The following is a 19793-nucleotide window of genomic DNA, read 5'->3' as shown; positions in this document are numbered from 1 at the left end:
GACAAACTCTAGCCACTCTTACTCTGAATCTATACGCTGAGATGATTCTCAGACTTGACCGCTCCATAAACCTGAGTCTTATATAACCAACTAACTGCTGGACATCTTCAACCGGCTCTCTTACAGACAATCCAATATTGCCACATTCAAAACTCATCTCAGCCACTAAAGTTACTGCTATTCTCCCTCCTCCCTATATTCCTTCTCTAACTTAGGCGTCAGCACTTCAATTTCTAAAGCCTCATCAAGATGCTTCCATTTGCCTTACTCCACATCAAATAAGGCACCAACCCTATCAATTTTATCTGTATTTCTTAAATCTATTCTCTTTTATCCTACTATACTGCCTCTGTTCTAAGATTTTAGGATTTATTCTTTCCTAGATTCTTGCAGTAACCTAATTGGGTTCCCATCTTCTGGTGTTACTATCTGTACAGTTAGCTTCCTCATTGTATCAGACTAATTTATTTAAAACACAAATTTGATCAAACGACTCCCCTCTTAAAAGTCTTCAAACGGCTCTCTTCAAGTATGCAAAAAGGTCAAACTCTTTGCATTACCCACAAGGTTTTATAAAATTCACTGCTTATCTACATCTCTACTCACTTCTAGATTTACACTAGCTCCTTCTTCAATACATTGCTTTCCTAATTTCAGCTACTGGATATCAGCTTTATAATTTTTGCTAATTTTTCTCTGTGGTAAAAGACATTTTAAAGGGGTAGAAGAGCAATGACATTTGAAGTTCATTAACTTTTTCCTAGCAAACTTCACAATTAATAATATGATCAGGAAATATTTGCTGAGCCTCTATATTATGTGCAAGATGTTCTATTAAGTACTGTGAGAATACAAGAGGCGTTAGACATGTACTCTGCTCTAGGAAGAGTTTCTAGTATAGAATATAGATTTTTTAATAAGCGCACACATAATTTATAGTACAATGTAGAAAATAACAAGGGTCATAAACAAGATTCAAGTAAGATCAGAAGAGGGACAAATTATTTTTAAATAGGAAAGGCCAGAAAGAAAGCAGGGAATATTTCCTACAGGAAGTGGCAGTTTTCAGCCTTAAAGAGTATGAAAGATTTGGGCACGGGAGTGAAGGAAATAATCACTGTTACTGCCAACTCACTTTCTTTAAGGTAACTATTCCAAATTAATTTTCTGCCCCTGCACATGAGAAATAAAACACATTCCCTTAGTAATAATGACTCATTAAAACTGATTCTCAAAGGGAGAAAGGTGATAAGTGGGATGCCATCTCAGAATGTGATGACTGTCACTTAGGAAAAAGCTCTCCAGATGCTAATGACCTCCCTACTACATCCTCCTTATGAGAAATTGCTATCAAGGGGATACACCTTACTAACTGACCAATTTCTAGCAGGTTTCTACAGATTTCTGCAGTCTTCATTCATACAATGCTAATCTAAATATTTTTTTTAAAATGATCTTTTTTCCTCTTAATTCAACTGAGGATTTCTAAAAGGGAAGATAAAAGACATGGAATAAAATAACCCCAAACTTAACAGATATTAGAAAAAGAGCAGACATGCTTACTCATTCAGAATTCCTACCCTAAAACACAATTCACTACGCAGGCTTCTCCCATAAATATATCCATTTTAAACCCTGGCTACAATCTCTCTCCTAGTTTTGTTAACACTCTCCCTTCTAGAAGAGTTGGGTCAGTATGCAAGCTTATATAATTATTTGGCTATTGATCACCAGTACTGAAACACAATAGTATCAGCTCCTGTATCTCCCTTTACCTTCTTACTCCACCACTAAAAAAAAGGTAAGATAAAAAATAAATTATAGAGTAAAGAGGTACAAATTGCTACAGCAATATTTTCATTGAGGTATACTCTCCACAGCTGGAAATACTTAAGCTGAAAAGAGACCAGCTTCACAGGCTACTATAATAATCTAGGTATGAACTGAACTAGGATAAAGACAGGAAGAACAATAAAGATATATGGAAAAGATGTGCAAGTTGGACCCAACAACTGAAGATGACATGGGAGCAAAGACAGAGAAACAGTTAAAACACGACAAATTCTGAGCCTAAGGTGCCCATGATGACAGTGCTGCTTATTGCCCCATTAGTTACTAGATCCTTTTCAAAATATCCTTGGGTAGGGATTCAAGAGGAAGGGTTTACTGCAAGTGCAACTGTGCAGTCTAAAGGAAGAAATGAAGGAAAATGATGGGAGGACCAATCATGTTCTAGAAAAACAAAGGATGTATTATTCCCTTTCTCAACCTTTGAAGCCTTGGTTCTACTTTTTTATTTATTTGTTTCAACAATATAAGAAGTCACCTTCCAGGCCTTACTTATCCATACACACACATTTTATTTCAAAACTGAAGATGACACTGATCATAATGTTCTTTTTTTTTTTTTTTTAAGACTGAGTCTCGCTCTGTCACCAGGCTGGAATGCAGTGGTGTGATCTCTGCTCACTGCAACCTCTGCCTCCCGGGTTCAAGTGATTCTCCTGCCTCAGCCTCCCGAGTAGCTGGGACTACAGGCGTGCGCCACCACGCCCAGCTAATTTTTGTATTTTCAGTAAAGGTGGGGTTTCAACACATTGGCCAGGATAGTCTCGATCTCTTGACCTCGTGATCTGCCCACCTTGGCCTCCCAAAGTGCTGGGATCACTGGCGTGAGCCACTGTGCATGGCCCATACTGTTCTTTTTTTTCCTTTAATAATACATTGTTAAAAATTTATTCAGGATATAGCATCCTGGTTCCTTTTAAATAATAAACATATAGCATGTACTATATGCCCATTTAACCTTTTCTCTATTTATAATATTCATTTAGGTAGGTGGGGTTATATTGTTGTTGGTTATTTCGTTCTTTTTTTTAGTTTTTATTATTTTTGTGATTACCAATAATACTGCAAATGAACATCCTGGCAAATAATTTTTTATGCCCTCCAAGATTCCTATAGGCTAGATTCCTAGAAGTGGGGTTAATGACAAATGCATAATTTAAAATTTTGATTCAAACAGTAGTGCAAAATTACCCTCCAAAAACACCACAGCAAGTCCTCTCCTGAATTTCAACAATCTTGGAACAAAATAAGAAGATTCAAAGATCTTATATTAGTTTCCCGAATACACTGAACTCTAATCCTTTTTATTCATGTCCAATGTGAAGCTTTTACCTAAACACTATGACATGAAATTAACCTATTTTGGAAAGAGCTACCTAGCATTCTTCAAAGGACTAGACCAATTCTCAACAGAAGGTACTTGCTCACCAACCCCATGAAAACTGTGAGGGTGCTTCTAGTACTCAATTCCTGAGGGTTGCAACTGGTAGTACTGAGTGGGACACAAAATCACAGGGCAGTCCAGCACAAGAAGTGTCTTGTCCAAAATGCCAACAGCTCTCACCCAATACATGGCTGGGAAATACTCAACTAGATAATTAGGGTATGCTGTTTGGTTTCAGTTTTAAGAAGTCTGGACAGACAGTCAACAAGGTTCAAGTGGAGACAAATCATTTCAGACAGGATATACATAAAATAATAGCTCTGTAAAGTATCTGCAATATTAAATGTTATGTTCATGTAACATGGTATATGTTATACATTCTTTTACCTTGTTCCTTAGGTAAGACTTCAAGTTTCTACAGAACCTGCACCTGACCGATTACTTCTGAAAGTCTCTGCTTAAACTTTTTACTACTGTGGCTTACTGGTACAGACCATTTCTCTTTTTGCTTTCCAAGATTTAATGCACATGTTTGGCAGTGGCTGTGCTATTTTTGATGCAATTTTGGACACTGAAGAGAAGAAACTGAAACCAGAACTTACAGATTTTTTTTTAATGCCTAAAGTTCTCCAGTCATTTCTGAAATAATATCTTTAAATCTTTCTATTTCTTAAAATCATTATTTCCTTGTGGTCTCAATTCTATGTCCCCTGTATGATAACTAGATAATAATTGTACCACATACAGGTGAATTCAATAAATTTGGAATAAGTGGTTGACTTCAGTACTAGGAAAGTTAAAAACAAATCTCAAGACTTGTTTCTAATTTAGGAAAATTCTATAGGAATTAGTCCAAAGAGCGCTAAAAACAAACAAAACATAAACATCCATAATATGCAAAATGTGGTTTGCTTACTTGATGGAGGGCTATCATATGTAAAGTTAACTTTGGTTATTTGCTTTTTTTAAGTTAAAAAGACTTAAAGAATGTTTAAGCAAACACTAAAGCACTCTGTAATCTCATCTCTTTATCCTCAAAAAAGAGTTTTTTTCCCAAAAGATTGTCTTTCAGCATGTAAACATGTTACATAGTGACAGATGGAGTGTGTATAGTATTTTTGTATTCTATTGCCATTAAATATTTATGAATCTTTGTGTTAACCACATTACCTTTCAAAAGGATGCATACTACTACCAGAAATGAACAAATATATTGGTTTTGCTGTGCCTTGTCAGCATTGGTTGTTAGCTCTAAAATACTTCCTTTTGGGAAAGACAGATACCTACTTGGCTGCATGTTTTTTTACTATTGTGTAAAGCTGTTTACTATTTTACTAAAGCTGTATTTGATTTATTCTTTTCAGTTGTTCATTTACCATTTTTCACTTGTGTGAATTATTCTTTGTCCATCTTGATGATTTTCATTTAAATTGTAAAGTATTTATTTAGTTTAGTTATTATTACCTTTCAGACCTTTTCCTCAGTGGCATTTCTGAAAAGACCAAGGTTTTAAATTTTTATTGTAAAGGTAACATATGCACATTATAAATATTTTGGACTGCAGATAAAAGGAGAAAGTGCCTGTTATAATCCTGTCACCCTAATGCAACTACTGTATGCTCTGACATTTTCTTCTGGTCTTTTCTAAGTAAATACATTTTAGTTTCAGTAATATTACTCCCACAATGTTTTGTTTTCTTTACTTAAGGTGGGAAAATGCATATAATACTCCCGAAGCTATAACTTTAGTTCCTTTTAGAGCTTTAATCTTCACTTGGAGTCTTAAACTTATAAATAAATATTATCTTAATTTCTGATATCTACGTAACTTTTATTTTTCTTCTTTTTGCTTATCTGAATTTTCCATAATGAACATGTATTACAGTCTTGCAGGGGTGTTGTGAAGATTAAGTGAGAAAAAATATATGGGACTCACCTAACAAAATATCTTACAATTATAAGACCAAGAACAAAGCAGTTCTTTCTGAATAAAGACATCACAACAACTAAGTCTATATAGGAAATTTAGCAGTCTAGAACCTTGCTGAGAGCATAACATCACCTTTGGGTTTGTTAGAAATGCAGACTCTCAAACCCTACTCCAGATCTACTGGTTCACAATCGCCATTTAACAAGATGTGGAGTAAGAATCTCAGAGCATTGCTTTTAAAACTTGGCTATATATTCACCTGGAAAAACTAAACAAGTATGATGGGATGTGACCACATTCTACTAGTCACCACCTGTGCAAAGAAATATACCTGTGCAAAGACAGCACTACACTGAAAAATTCAGTCAAGTCTAAAGTTACAATGTAGCGTATCTTTAGGGGCTGGGAAGAAGAAACTCCTATTTCTTGTAGATCTATTTTCCCACATCAAGACAGTGCTTAACAATAATTCCCCTTGAGGAACATATAGATTAAAGTTCTAGAAAATACTTAAAATCTAGCATTCTTCAATTTGGTGCCCTTTTCTCCAATATTCAGATTTAGAAATCACTAAGTATTAATTATATCTTCTACTGAAGACTTAATAAGATAACTAGACTTTGACAAAATAAAAGCTCAGATTGCAACAAAGTCAAGTAAATTCTTTTACGTGATTAAGGTAGTCAGGACAGTCTCACAGTTGATTAAATTTTCACTTCACTTCGTTTTGCAAGTTAACAATCTTAAGCAATAAGTAAAACAAAATCTGTCCTGGTAGCAGAAATAATTTCTAAAAGACATTAGTAGTTTGATAGAAAAAAGGACATATCACTCTTAATGAAAAGACTAATAAAGACAACAAAATGATTTTAACAGAATGATAAATTATGTAACCCCAGCAACCAAGATTATACTTAACACAAAATACATTCTTGTTAAAATTAATGTTAAAACAGAGTCCCAAAATAATCATAATATTATTCGTATCACTGTCACTATTTAAAATCGTTGTGGGAGGTCTAAAAATGCAGAATTCCTTTACACATCTTATGTATATTAATTACATGTTATATACTACATATTACATATTAGCTATATTAGATAATGATTATATACTTCATTCGCAGAAATGGTAGGGTTTTATTTTCGGGTTGCTCTCATCCACTGATTTATCATGATGTATTGATGTTTTAGCTACTACTGCTTGAAATGACATTTTAATATGTAGTAAGGCATGTCTGTTTTTCCTTCCCCATTAACATAGTTTTCAGGGCCGGGCGCGGTGGCTCACACCTGTAATCGCAGCACTTTGGGAGGCCGAGGTGGGCGGATCACAAGGTCAGGAGATCGAGACCATCCTGGCTAACACGGTGAAACCCCATCTCTACTAAAAGTACAAAAAAAATTAGCCGGGCGTGGTGGCGGGTTCCTGTAGTCCCAGCTACTTGGGAGGCTGAGGCAGGAGAATGGCGTGAACCCGGGAGGCAGAGCTTGCAGTGAGCCGAGATCGCGCCATTGCACTCTAGCCTGGGTGACAGAGTGAGACTCTGTCTCAAAAAAAAAACCAAAAAACAAAAAACATAGATTTCAGAATTTTCTTTGACTTTCTTATTTTTAGATAAATTTCAGAAATAGTGCACCTACCTAACATCTCACTGAAATTTTTATTGAAAATAAATTAAACCAATAAATAATTTATGAATAGGCATCTTCAAAATATTTTCTCTATCTTAAAGTTTTGAACTTTTTGGTACATGTCACACACATTCCTCATTAAGATTGGTTCATGAAGGAGAAGTGCAAGGAAAAACTGCACAGGGGAAACTGCCTCACTCACATATGTAAAACTAAATTTAAGAAGGTAGTATATTCCATATTCAAAACCCCAATTATGATCTTACAAGCAAACAGTAGTGTTTTCTGCTCAATCCCAAATCCTAATCATCAAATAACAATCCTCCATTAGTAGATCTCAGTCAAACAGGAAAAAACTCCTGTGTCAGAACCAACACAGAAATGAGAAATACATAGGAAGAGATGAACTGACCCCATGAACTCACACATTACAGTAATATTATCTCTTAGTAAATTATTCAAATTCATCGCTTATTACCCCTTTCCAACTAACTGCTGACAAGCTACATATTTCTGTTCTTGACTAATTTTTTTTTGGCCAATTTACCCTCTATGCATTAAAAGTTGTAAAACAAACAAACAAACAAACCTCAACTTGCTTCCTGTACTTGTTTTTGTTGAATTTTTCACTTTTGCATCACTGGAATTCTCATACTAATGCCATGCTAATTGCACTGTGGTAGGCAGCCTTTAAGACAGCCTTCAATTATGCCATCCACCTTGTGTAATTCCCTCCTATTGTGTGTTTGCCTCTAACAAATATAGAATATGGCAAAAGTGATGGCAGGTCACTTCTGAGATTAGGTTACAAAAAGACTGGCTTCTGTTGTGGTACCCTCTCTTAGTCACTTTAAGGGAAGTCAGCTGCCATGTTGTGAGCTGCTTTAAGGTGAGACCCAGGTGGCAAGAAACTGAGATACCCAGCCAATAGCTACAGGCAACCTATGGCTCACCAAGAGCCAAGTGATTAAGCTTGGAACAGATTCTCTGCCAGTCAAACCTTGTGATGACTGCAGCTTCCACTGACCCTAACTATAGGAAGACTATAGCCTCCTGAAATACCATGAGTAAAAGGGCATTCAACCAAGCTGCAGCCATATTCCTGGCCCATAGGAATACTAAGATAATAAATATTTATTCCTCTAAACTGCTAAATTTTGGTGTAATTTGTTACATGGCAATATATAACTGTTTGTTTGTGTGTTTGTTTGTTTTTGAGAGGAAGTCTTGCTCTTGTCACACAGGCTGGAGTGAAATGGCACAATCTTGACTCACGGCAACCTCCGCCTCCCGGGTTCAAGCGATTCTCCTGCCTCAGCCTCCCAAGTAGCTGGGATTACAGGCACATGCCACCACGCCCGGCTAATTTTTTGAATTTTTAGTAGAGATGGGGTTTCACCACGTTGGCCAGGCTGGGCTCGAACTCCTGACCTTGTGATCAGCCCAACTCGGCCTCCCAAAGTGCTGGGATTAGAGGCGCGAGCTACCGCGCCCAGCCCAGTTTTTAAAAATTCTTAAGAATCACTTTATCTACAGTACACTAAATATTTAATAAAATTCATTTTGTAGAAACAAACATCCTACTTACGAGCACTTCTATTTATATTATCTCAACTGAACCTCATAAACCATCCTATACAGTATGTGGTATGTGTAAGAGCACATATAATTTTGGCTTACACTCTACTTTAGGACTCTACCATTTAATCTAATATATTCCTTTCTATATTTCTATATTCAAATTCTTAACCTGTTTATTCCTATAAATCTGTCTGCTTATTTATGATCACATCTTTCACTGATTAGGTTCTTCCCTCCATTCTTAAATTTTTTCCCTAAAAAAATCTTAGAAAATACTAGCGGCAATCTTTGGATGGTGTAGTATCTCCTCAAATACTAATATTTCTTAAAGAATGCAGCCTTGAGAAATGGTGCTCATAAACTAAGAAGTAGCCTAAAATCACAAAGCAAATGACAGTAATTCCGAGAAGACAACGTTTAAATAAAGTTCTCCACCATTTATCTACAAGTCTATTTTTAGCTTGTTTATATGAATTCATTCAGCCCAAACATTTAATGAGCACCTACCAAGTGCCAGAAATCATACTTGATACTGACAATAACTGAGATGAGTTAGATAAAGCCTACCACTGTCCCCTCCCTGACCTATAAAGAATTCCCAGGCTAGAGGAAGTAGATAATTACAATATGATAATAATAGGTATTACTAATATATTAAAGTTTAAAAAGAGGGACAAAATAGTAAGAGCCATCTATAACAAACCCACAGCCAACATCATACTGAATGAGCAAAAGCTGGGAGCATTCCCCTTAAGAACTGGAACAAGACAAGGATGCCCTCTCTCACTATTCCTACTCAACATAGTAGTAGAAGCCCTAGCCAGAGCAATCAGGCAAGAGAAAGAAATAAAAGGCATCTGAATAGGAAGAGAGAAAGTCAAACTATCTTTCCTCACAGATGATAATGATCCTATTCCTAGAAAACCCCACAGTCTCTACTCAAGAGCTCCTAGATCTGATAAACCACGTCAGCACAGTTTCAGGACACAAAACGAATGTGCAAAAATCAGTAGCATTTCTATAAACCAATAACGTCCAATCTGAGAGTCAAATCAAGAATGTAATCCCATTTACAATAGCCACAAAGGAATAAGATACCTAGGAATACAGCTAACCAGGGATGTGAAAGATCTCTACAATGAGAATTAGAAAACACTGCTGAAAAAAATCAGAGTTTACAAAAACAGATGGAAAAACATTCCATGATCATGGACAGAAAGAATCAATATTGTTAAAATGGCCATACTGCCCAAAGCAATTTACAGATTCATTGCTATTCCTATCAAACTACCAGTGACAGTTTTCAAAGAATTAGGAAAACAAAACAAAACAAAACAAAAAACTTCTAAAATTCACATGGAACCAAAAAACAGCCCGAATAGCCAAAGAAATCCTAAGCAAAAAGAACAAAGCCAGAGGCATCACACCATCCAACTTCAAACTGTACTAAAAGGCTACAGTAACCAAAACAGCACAGTACTGGTACAAAAACAGATACATAGACAAATAGAACAGGTGAGAGCCCAGAAATAAAGCCACACACCTAAAACATCTAATCTCTGACAAAGTTGAAAATAACAACCCATGGGGAAAGGACTCTCTATTCAATAATAACTGGCTAACCATATGCACAAGACTGAAACTGGACCTCTTCCTTTCACCACATGCAAAAATCAACCCAAGATGGATTAAAGACTGAAATGTAAAATTTAAACTATAAAAACCCTAGAAGAAAACCTAGGAAAAACTCTTCTGGACATCAGCCCTGGCAAAGATTTCATGATGAAGACTTCAAAAGCAATTGCAACAAAAACAAAAATTGGCAAGCTGGATCTAATTAAACTAAAGAGGTTCTGCACAGCAAAAGAAACTATCAACAGAGTGAACAGACAACCTACACAATGGGAGAATATGTTTGCAAACGATACATCCAACAAAGGTCTAATATCCAGAATATGTAAGGAATCTAAACAAAGTAACAAGCAGAAAACAACTCTATTAAAAAAAAAAAAACAAGCAAAGGACATGAACAGACACTTCTCAAAAGAAAACATACATACTGCCAATAAGCATATCAAAAAATGTTCAACATCACTAATCATTAGAGAAATGCAAATCAAAACGACAATGAGACATCATCGCACACCTGTCAGAATAGCTATTCTAAAAAGTCAAAAAACAACAGATGCTAGTGAGACAATGGAGAAAAGGGAATGCTTATACACTGCTGGTGGGAATGTAAACTAGTTCAGCCACTGTGGAAAACAGTTCAATTTCTCAAAGAACTTAGAAAGGGCTGGGTGCAGTGGCTCACCCCTGTAATTCTAGCACTTTGGGAGGCAGAGGCGGGTGGATCACTTGAGGTCAGGAGTTCGAGACCAGCCTGACCAACATGGGGAAACCCCATCTCTACTAAAAACACAAAATTAGTTGGGTGTAGTGGCGCACGCCTGTAATCCCCGCTACTTGGGAGACTGAGGCAGGACAATCGCTTGAACCCGGGAGGTAGAGGTTGCAGTGAGTCAAGATCACGCCATTGCACTCCAGCTTGGGCAACAAGAGCAAATCTCCGACTCAAAAAAAAAAAAGGACTTAGAAGGACCATGCAACCCAGCAATCCTACTGCTGAGTATATACCCAAAGCAATATAAATCATTCTACCATAAAGACACATGGATGTGTATGTTCACTACAGCACTATTCACAATAGCAAAGACATGGAATCAACTAGATGCCCACCAACAGTGGACTGGATAAAGAAAATATGGTACATACACACCATGGAATACTACGTAGACATAAAAAAGGATGAAATCATGTCCTCTGCAGCAACATGGAGGCAGCTGGAGGCCATTATCTTAAGCAAATTAATACAGGAACAAAAAAATCAAATACTGCATGTTATCTCTTGTAAGTGGGAGCTAAACATAGAGCACAGATGGACACAAAGAAGGAAACAAGAGACACTAAAGCCTACTTCAGGGTGGGAGAAGGGTGGAGATCAAAAACTACCTGTCAAGTACTATGCTCATTACCTGGGTCACAAAATAATCTATACAACAAACCCCCTGCGACTCGTAATTTACCCATGGAACAAACCTGCACATGTACCCCCTGGAATCTAAAATAAAGGCTGGGGAAAAAAAGGGAGTGGATAGAAAAGGGAACAATTAATTCTGCCTAAAAGAGACAAGGAAGGCATCAAAGAAAAGATGGAATCATGCTGGAACTTGAAGAATGAACAGGAACTTACTAGGTCCCCTGCCAAGGGGTATTCCAAGGCAAAGGAAAAAAAAATCACGCAATGTAAATGAAATTGGTATGGATTCCCTCCAGAAGACTTACAGCTAAAGCTAATGAATCAGCCTCTCACAACTTCTTTATTAAAAAAACAAAAAACAAAAAAACCCGAGCACATGCCACATGCTGGGTGCTGTGCTTGGTACTAGAATTAAAGAAATAAACATATTAAGTCCCTGACCTCAAGGAGGTCAGAAGTCTAACTAAACTTAAGGAGAGCATACATTCATGGTAATTATGCTGACTGAATTGCTCGTGGGACTTCCTTCTCTTATCTCTTGAGCAAGTCACATTCTTTGTAAGCATCAGTTTCCTAATTTGTAAAGTGGAGATAATATTATAGCTAGACAGTCCCCTTTGGTCCTGAGGGGATTGGCTCCAGGATCCCTGCAGATATGAAATTCATGGATGCTAAAGTCTCTAATTTAAAATGGTGTAGTATTTGCATATAAAATGCACACCTTCCTGTATACTTTACATCATTAATAGAATACTTATAATACCAAATACAATGTAAATGCTACATAGTTTTTATACTGCACTTTAAATGTTTTTGTATTGTTTTTTATTGGTTTCTTTTCCTGAATATTTCCAATCTGTGCTTGGCTGAATCTGCAAATGTGTGACTCCCAAATATGAAGGGCTGATTATACCTCAAGAACTGTAGTGAAGATTAAATAATGCCAGTCAAATATTCAAAATAGTGAGCTCATGACAAATACTGGCCATCATTGCTATTAATATCATCATCATCATCACTAAGAATAAGGCAATTAAAGGCTTTAGCGAAGACTTTTTCTATTTTCTAAATCATAAGGAAGGAACAGAAAATACTTTTCTGTTTAACTCCTTCTAGATTCTATAAACAAAGTGTAAGAAGTAATAATGTGATTATCAACTCAGGCATTAAGTACCCCTAGTCTGTCATAAAGTCCAAGAACAGTATACTGAAAACAACACCTGATCCATCAGCAGGCAAATCTCTATACAGTACAGGACTGATTTTTGAGTACTAGCAGGTTTTTAACTCTGTGTATATACATGTACTTAAGAAGTAATATTCACCAACTCAAGCAGAAAAGCTTAAATAATTCACTTTGGGGCTAAAATACAAAATCAGGAGGCAAGCATGTCTCTAACACAAAATTTAGAAAGCAATCCTTTGGAGGCAGTCAGTTATTTTAAACCTATTTAAAAATTCACTTCTGAAAGGGCACAATAGCCAAAGTTCTGAATGCTTTAAGCTGAATTTCCTTTTACAAAATCCTACTGCTCACCAGGTCAACAAACCAAACTCATTACAACAGTCTGCACTGCATATGAGATTCCCAAAGAAAAGTATAAAACAAAGAAAGCAGATGATATAAAAGTTCCACAGAGATGCAATTAAAGATACAATACATATTAATTTGTAAGTACATAAAACAATCACATTACACTTTTTTTTTAATGCAGGCAAGACTTAATGCAAAACAAAAGTCTTCAACATAGAGAAAACAAGAGGTACTAAGTTTTCTTCAACATTTACCCATCCTTCTCTTTAAACTGTAACTTTTTGTCCTAAAACTATTTAAGAGGTTCTCCCATGACTGTCTCTTTCACTGAGTCTATTTGCTTCTGGACCCAAAACCGGATTTTGTGAATTTCAAGACCCCATTTCCCAAAGTGAGAATCAAAGAAATTTTGGAAATCACAATTGGGAAATACAGCAGCATTACAACAATGGGCAAATGTTTTGTTTGATTTCCCAAAGCAAAGACTTGAGAGTTTTCTGAAGTAAAATCAAAATCCAATTTTAAAATTCTGCTTTAAATCTTACTAATACAATTTAAAAATCCAAGGAATATTATTTATTATATAATCCACCTAGGAATAAGTTCAAAGGTAGTGGAGAAGCAATATAGTATACCAATTAAAAGTTAAAGACTAAATTAAAAAAAAAAAAAGTTTAAGACTAAGTTTTAGAATCAGAAAAACAGGCCAGGTGTGGGGGTTCACACCTGTACCCAGCACTTTGGGAGGCTGAGGTGGGCGGATTGCCTGAGGTCGGAAGTTCGAGACCAGCCTGACCAACATGGAGAAACCCCATCTCTGCTAAAAATACAAAATTGGGTGGGCGTGATGGCGCATGCCTGTAGTTCCAGCTATTCGGGAGGCTGAGGCAGAAGAATCACTTGAACCTGGGAGGCGGACGTTGCGGTGAGCTGAGATTGCGCCACTGCACTCCAGCCTGGGCAACAAGAGCGAAACTCCATCTCAAAAAAAAAAAAAAAAAAGGAATCAGAAAAACATAGGTTTGATTTCTTCTTCCTCTTGTTTCAAGCTGTGTAAGCTTGGGCAAATTATTTAACTTCCTATGCCTCAATTGTCTCAAAAATATCTATCTCATGGGTTTCTTCAGGAGTATTAAATATGACCATGAATAAGACATAAAGCATTTGATGAATTTTTTTTAAAGGCAGGATTACACTACCCTTCTCTACATCTATTTTAAGACCTAAAGGTCAGTGATAAGAACAACAATATTAATGATAATAGAGGATACAACTTATTAAACAAGCATACTTTATAGTATATGAAGCATACTTTCAACACTTTATTTATCCTTACTGATCAACAAAATACATAATAAGCTAGCTACATTTTAACTCTTTATTTCTCTAACTGCTAGTAAGTTTGGGCATCTTTTTATATGTGTATTTGACATTTTAGGTTTGATTCTGGCATTAAAAAACACAGAAGTTTGAACTTGAGGAATAATACTGTAATCTGTTACCATTTTTTCCTCTTTTGTTCCTAATCAATAGATTTATTTAAATCACAATCTTATCTGTATTAATAAAATTCAAATTATTAATCTTACTTCCTTTTGTTTCTTCCCTCCTTTTTTCCCCCCCCCGTATGACTCAAGCTTTCCAGATGCACTACTGAAAATCACTTACTGACTAGTGGAGTAAAGGCTTCAGAAATTACTGACCAAAAGAATTTATTTTGCACCCCTATATACACATTGTTAGCAGGCATTTATTTATTTCTGCAACAAATACTTAAGATGCCTCACTACAGGTAAAGCTTACTGCTTTAACTACTGAACCACAATCCTCAAATTTTTAATCCTATGCTACAGCCAGAGCACTAAATGAAAATGTTGACATAGTTTTTAGTGGATATCGTTTTTCTTCTGAGTTGTCTGATCTTACTTTTCATAGGTGCACAAGTTTGTTTAAGTCACAAAGCAGGATTGAGAAAATAAGAAATTTCTTTCTTATAACACTGTTGACATGTATTATTTGGAAAACTGGAGGAGGGCACAATGAACCAAACTGAAGAACGTAAACTGTCCCTAGAAAGAAGAGCATGAGTTACAATTAATAAACAAGTTCAGCAAGGTTGCAGGATACAAGATCAATATATAAAAATCAACTGCACTTCCATACCCTAGCAGTGAACAATCTGGAAGTAAAATTAAGAAAGCAATTCCAGGCCGGGTGCGGTGGCTCACGCTTGTAATTCCAGCACTTTGGGAGCCTGAGGCAGGTGGATCACGAGGTCAGGAGTTCAAGAACAGTCTGGCCAACATAGTGAAACCCCGTCTCTACTGAAAAAACAAAAAATTAGCCAGGTGTGGTGGTGTGCACCTGTAATCCCAGCTACTCGGGAGGCTGAGGCAGGAGAATCGCCTGAACCTGGGAGGTGGAGGTTGCAGTGAGCCAAGATTGTGCCATTGCACTCCAGCCCGGGTGACAGTACAAGACTCCTTCTCAAAAAACAAAACAAAAAAAGGCAATTCCATTTACAATAGCATTAAAAAGCATACAATGCACAGGAACAAATTTAACAAAAGAAACGCAATACTTGTACATTTAAATCTACAAAACACCGGCCAGGTGTGGTGGGTCAAGCCTGTAATCCCAGCACTTTAGGAGGCTAAGGCACACAGATCACTTGAGGCCAGGAGTTCAAGACCAGCCTGGCCAACATGGCGAAACCTCACCTCTCCTGAAAATACAAAAATTAGCCAGGCACGGTGACAAAGGACTGTAACCCCAAGCTACTCGGAGGCTAAGAAACAATAATCGCTTGAACCAGGGAGGCAGAGGTTACAGTGAGCCAAGATCATGCCACTGCTCTCCAGCCTGGGCCATAAAGCAAGAGTCTGTCTCAAAACAAACAAACAAACAAACAAACAAAACACTAAAGGAAATTAGGGCTTTAAAAAAATGGAACGTCTTCCTATGCCCTTGGATTGTTAAGACTTAATATTATTGTAAAGGCAATACTCCCCAAACTCATCTATAGTTTAATATGACCCCTATCAAAATTGCAGCTGCCTATTTTGCAGAAAATGACAAACATCCTAAACTTCATATGAAAATGAGAGATCCAGAATAGTCAAAACAATCTTGAAAAAGAACAAAGTTGGAGGACTCACACATTTCACTTTCAAACCTTACTACAAAGCCACAGTAATCAAGACACTGTAGTACTGGCATAAGGATAGACATATGGACTGATGGAATAAAATTGAGAGCCAAAAATAAACTCTTAAATTTACATTCAACTGATTTTTGACAGGGATGCCAAGACCATTCAATGGGAAAGAATAGTCTTTTCAACAAATGGTAATGGAAAATTGGGTAGACACATACATAATAATGAAGCTGGATCCCTACCTCATACCTTATGAAAAAGATTAACTCAAAATGGATCAGAGTATTAAATGTAAGTGCTAAAACTAAACACAGGTGTAACTTTTCCTGTCCTTGGATTAGGCAATTGTTTCTTATGACACCCAAAGCATAAGCAACCAAAGGAAAACAATAGAGATCTTTAAAATTAAAAATGTATGTGCTTCAAAGGACACGATCAAGAAAGTGAAAAGACAATCCACCGCATGGGAGCAAATATTTGCAAATCATGTATCTGATAAGGAACTTGTATCTAGAATATGTCTAACAACTTATAATTCAACAATAAAAAGGCAGATAATCCAATTTAAAAATGGGCAAAAGATTTGGATGAATGTTGCTCCAAAGAAGATACATAAATGACCAATAAGCACATAAAAAGGTGTTTAATATCATCAGTCATTAAGAAAATGCAAATCAAAGCCACATAGAGATACCACTTCACACCCTCTAGGACCAATACAATCAGACAGACAATAACAAGTGTTAGTGAGGATGTAAAGACAGTCTAACCTTCATACACTGCTACTACAAATGTAAAACCATACGCCTCTTTGGAAGACAGTCTGACAGTTCCTCAGAGTTAAACATAGTTACCATATGACCTAAAAATTTTACTCCTTTGTACCTACTCAGAAGTAAAAACATATCCACACAGAAACGTACAAATGAATGCTTATAACAGCATTATTCATAATAGCCAAAAGCTGAAAACAATCCATGTGTCCATCAAGCGACAAAGCAAAAGTAAAATGTGGTATATCCATACAATGGAGTATATTCAGTCCTAAAAAGAAATGAAGTACTGATACATGCTGCAATATAGATGAGCAAGTAAAAGAAGCCAGACACAAAAGGGCACATTATTTGGTTCCACTTATATGAATACAGAAATCCATAGCAACAGAAGGTAAATTAATGGTTGCCAAGGACTGACTGGAGACAACAGGGTGTGACCACTAATGGAAATGTGGTTTTTTGGGGGGTGATGAAAATGCTCTGGAACTAGAAAGTAATGATGAATGCATAACTTTGTGAATATACTAAAAATCACTGAGTTTTACACTTTAAAAGGGTGAATTTTACAGTTTATAAGAGTATGAGGTATTTTCCAAATCTCTTCAAACCAGTCCAGATGAGCTACACCAGTTATCAGCAAACACTTGCTACAAGCCTGTTGCAGGTAAGACACCAAGCACCACAGGCAGACTGTGTCCTCTAAGAGTTTATAATCTGACTGAGAAGACAAATAAGGTAAAAATAAAACAAAATAAACTTTAGCTTAATATACAGTAAGAAAATGTGACAAGCTAACATAAAATTTCTATAACTCCTACACACAGGTACTGCTAGAAAAGATCATGTGAACTGGGGTAGGAGAAAAGGTAGAAAGGATTTTAAGCTTGAAAATAATCCACAGAGGATTCTGATATGCCACCTCCCCGCAGTGGGGGGAAGAAACATAAGATCATGATAGAAAGAAAGTATGATTTGGATAGATGGATAAAAAAGGAGGTAAATGTTTTGATTAAAAGGTGTGAGGTAGGAAAATACAAAACAAGTTATCAAAATAGAGCTATCAAAGTGCATAGGATATATTTGTATATATGAATATATTATATGTATATATGTATTTTTATATACATGTATTTTTGAAAGTACATACATGACAGTATAGTATAGTACAATACCTTTGGAGACATAATTAACTTTAGATATTAGACAAAAGTTAAATCAAACTTCTCATATAAATAGAGTTTTTTTTTTGGATACTTCACTTTATCTGTGGTTTATAGCTAAGTTGTGTTACTAAGGAGTACTTATCATATTTCAGTATCAGATGAACTTGAGCTAATTTGATTACTTTTTCTTTGCTTCTTATCAAATACTTTCCTTCCTAATAATCCATTAGAAATGTCAAAAATTAGCAGATTTTCATTTGGAAATATATTTGAGAAGGATATATTTTCCATCAAATCAGTAGAAAGGCAGCTATGAATAAGAAGTATTTGCTGAGGACTTAGTGTGAACACACAGGCATGGTTTATATTTTTAAGTAGTGTATTTCTAACATATACAAGATTCAATTTGACTTTTAAGCAGACTTTTAAAATATAAGACACCTTTAGGAACAGATAGGTCAGTTCACAATTTCTAATTTTATTTGAAGTACTGCTGGTAGGTTGTACTGAATTTTTTCTACCACATTCATTTACACTATCTCCTACCCTAACTTCTTTCCTCACTTCTACGTCCTCTCTAGTATCCAGCAACTCCTCCTCCATTCTTCAGAATTAAACACATCTCACCATTCTATCATTTTTTAAAAAATCTAATTCACTAACTCTACTCACATGATTCCTTGCTCCTTTATACCTCACAGATTATGTTTTCATAGAATACAAAAAAAGAGAGAGATCTTTTAGGTAGCCATGTAAAATTCAGGAGGAAGACTCAAAAAAAGTCCATATCAAATATCTAGTATTCATTGCTGAGCACATTGCAGTTATTCAATTAATTCTTACTGAATGATTAAGAAGTCTAAGGGAACACAGCTAAAAGAGAAACTTAAAAACTTATCCTTCATCTCCAAAAAAGGATTAAAGTTTGAGAAAAAAAAATTCCTAAGTGATTCTGATATGCTACCTCTTAAGCCAAAAACCAAAATGAAGTACATTTGTTTAAGTATACTTAGAACCTTGGAAAGTACTATTTTCGTTTTGGCAGTATGTCACTTGGTCAGTTATTTTGGATACATCAGTTTGACTGCTTTATAACTGTTCCTGCATATAACAAGTCTAAAAAGCTACCGCCATTTTAAAATTTATTTTAAAAGCATCCCTTTAATTATATTTGTAAAGATAATCCCCTCATGAACAAAGTAACATAGTTCTCACTACAAGATTTCATTATAGTGTATGTATGGATTTAGCATAAAACTAACTGAAGGGGCAGTCTTCAGATGACGCTGGATAAACAAATACACCAGAAAAGCCCTAAGAGAACTTTGCACAATAGAAAATAGTTATTAAAGAACATTCATTATGTTATTCTAAGCTCACAATAATATACTCAATATACTAGAAAACAAAGCACTAAAAAGAAATAGTATTATCTTCTAGTAACTTAATCACATAAGATAATAATCCACCACGCTACTTTTTTTTTTATTATTATACTTTAAAGTTCTAGGATACATGTGCACAATGTGCAGGTTTGTTACATATGTATACATGTGCCATGTTGGTGTGCTGCACCCATTAACTCGTCATTTAGCATTAGGTATATCTCCTAATGCTATCCCTCCCCCCTCCCCCCAACCCACGACAGTCCCCGGTGTGTGATGCTCCCCTTCCTGTGTCCAAGGGTTCTCATTGTTCAATTCCCACCTATGAGTGAGAACATGCAGTGTTTGGTTTTTTGTCTT

The 19793-nt window shown here is 36.0% G+C and overlaps 1 protein-coding gene and 1 pseudogene across 3 annotated transcripts in view; both read right to left on the bottom strand.

Moving 5' to 3' along the window:
- NIPBL (NIPBL cohesin loading factor) overlaps nt 1-19793 on the bottom strand; it is a 197764-nt gene that overhangs the window by 154131 nt on the left and 23840 nt on the right. The gene's annotated exons all lie outside the window — the stretch shown is intronic.
- Nucleotides 1-19793, bottom strand: part of LOC129059378 (keratin, type I cytoskeletal 18-like) — a 44089-nt pseudogene that overhangs the window by 8744 nt on the left and 15552 nt on the right.

The sequence above is a fragment of the Pongo abelii genome, chromosome 4, assembly GCF_028885655.2.
Source record: "Pongo abelii isolate AG06213 chromosome 4, NHGRI_mPonAbe1-v2.0_pri, whole genome shotgun sequence".
NCBI lineage: Eukaryota > Metazoa > Chordata > Mammalia > Primates > Hominidae > Pongo > Pongo abelii.
Note: the sequence above shows the minus strand (reverse complement) of the source record. Positions and strands in the feature narration are given on the sequence as shown.